This window comes from Danio rerio, chromosome 18 (genome assembly GCF_052040795.2).
Source record: "Danio rerio strain M-AB ecotype USA chromosome 18, GRCz13ab, whole genome shotgun sequence".
Classification (NCBI taxonomy): domain Eukaryota; kingdom Metazoa; phylum Chordata; class Actinopteri; order Cypriniformes; family Danionidae; genus Danio; species Danio rerio.
This window is the reverse complement of record NC_141038.1, coordinates 502,501-505,000: the sequence shown is the minus strand read 5'-3', so window position 1 is coordinate 505,000 and position 2,500 is coordinate 502,501. Positions and strand designations below refer to the sequence as shown.

General features: G+C 37.4%; 1 protein-coding gene across 7 annotated transcripts in view; it reads right to left on the bottom strand.

Annotated features, from left to right (window-relative positions):
• Positions 1 to 2,500, bottom strand: part of secisbp2l (SECIS binding protein 2-like) — a 31,705-nt gene that overhangs the window by 7,543 nt on the left and 21,662 nt on the right. The gene's annotated exons all lie outside the window — the stretch shown is intronic.

Genomic DNA, 2,500 nt, shown 5'->3' with positions numbered 1-2,500 from the left:
GAACTCTCTGCTAAAGGAGCGTTCTGATCACTCATGATGACAGCGTGGAGTTTCTCTAGAAGTTCTGTAGTTGAAACCAGAAACCAAAACACCACCATTAGGATCAAAGCCTGAAAGGGTCAGTTTCAGAGAGAAAGCACTATTCCCAGATGAAACTTCACACACTGTAGTGGAGTAACGCATCCCCAATCTCCCAGTTCACATCACATTATGCTATTTTAGTCACGGATCAGACCATTTTTCAGATCAGCCAAACAGGGGAGGAGACAAATGTCATTTGCTTTGCATTATTACAGAAACAGCACTGCAAGACACGTTCAGTTTGAACAAACAGAATCTGTGAATTTACTAAAAATAAAATAAAGAAATGATCAGCTGAATAAAATAAACTAATATTCAGTGCTGTGAAAAATCCACTGTTCCTACTACTGTTGCTGATGACGCTCAATGTGGAGATCTAACATCATCATTTGTACAGCTCATATTTATTTTAGTCTCATCTTCAATAAATGATTCAGTTCTACAATTATTAAGCTTCATGCTTCATTGCTGGATGATCATTTCTGGAGAATTATTCAGTGGCGTATTTATGATGGCTGGTTGTCGCCACCTACTGGTTAAATAATGTAACTGCTGCCAACTATTATTTTTGAGCGTCAAGTTAAATGCATAATGCATGACGGTGATTTTAATCTTTACCATAAACACCAGTGGTTTTATCTAAACTATACACTGTCGTCCCAGTAACTGTAACTTCATAACTGACCCAAAAAACGAAAGACTATAGGCTCTATTTTAATGATTTAGATCAGTGGTGGGCAAACTTTTTAGACCCGAGGGCCACATCAAGATTTGCAAACCAAGTGAAGGGCCACATGTCAAATCCTTCAAACAATTACTTTATATTTATAGTGGCATATTAACACATTAAAAACAATTCTTAAAGTTTACTATTCAGTCAAATGTACAATAATCTAATGTGCAGTGCTTATAGAATATACAGATCAGTCATCATACAACTTGATGAAACCACAAATCTTTGATAAAAGACCTTTTTAAAGTGGATGTATGCATGGAGAATATATTCTATGACAAAAATCAACCCATTTAACCAATAATTATGATATCATTTGAGTCAAATTCACAACAATCTCATTTAAACTTTTATAAATATGCTGATATCAACCATATAAAACTATGAGATAAACCAGAAGAAGAATATTAGTCTTTGTGATTCCAAGTCATGTTATTATGAGTGTGTTAATGTGAACAAATAGCCTGAAAATAGTGCATTTTAATATCAGAGAGTGTGTTCTAATTCTACTGGTTGCTCTACCACGTACAATACTGCCATCACATGGCGTTCACTAGTATTGCATCATTAATTTACTAATTCTGAAGCAAACTGTTACTCAGAAGCAGCATTTTAAAAACTCCCTCGCGGGCCGGATGAAAGTGTTCAGAATTATGAATAATAATATATGCCGCATATGGCCCACGGGCCCTAGTTTGCCTACCTTTGATCTTGTGTTTAATAAAGTAAATATAAATCTGCAAATAATAAACAATACAGCTAATAATAATCCCATTATACAGATGCAGATGGTCATCAAGAAACTGAAGAAGCACCTCGAGGTGAAGAAGGCATGGAGGCAGTGCTGTTTATATTGATGGAGAAGATCATCATTTCTGGATCATTTTAATCCTTTAATTGTGTTCATCTGTAAATATATTTGTGTGTTGCTAATCATCCTGTGTGCAGAGGCGCATAACTAACACGCTCTGCTGGACTTTAGAGCAACTTTTAGTTGGTCAATGGAGCGGTCTATTTCAGCTCCTCAAAATAGCAGCGCTGCAACAATGCACCTTAACACACCTCCTATATAGACCTGCACACACACACACACACACACACACACACACACACACACACACACACACACACACACACACACACACACACACACACACACACACACGAGTCCACAAAGTGGCGCAAATGGATTTGCTGTTTAAACGACGTAACGCAAAACGTGAAACTACTGTGCACTGCTCTGAAAATAGCAACAAATCACACCAAACACGTCTTGTCCTTGTACAGGACCCAATATCTCTTACTTGATCTTTGTGTATTCAGATGTGAATGCAGTGATTGGAAGGATTAATAAACATATGCAAATCAGCCTCATTTATAATTGATGCTGCGTGGGTGTTTAGATCCCGATCTTTTAATGATTAATGGTGCAGCTTACACTGAACGCACTAATGCAGGCTGAACAAGTAGTGACAGAAGACACCTGAGAAACCGAATAACCGAATAAGCCGAATAACCCAGCACAAGCTCTCCCGTCATCATTATATTTTACAAGAAAACCTAAATGCTTTCATGCGGCACTCTCTCTGCCATCGTTACACCTTTAGGATTAATCTACAAGTAAAAAAATGTGTTAATCCACGTGTGTCACTTGTGTTCTAAACCATGGGTTGTGATCTGTATGAA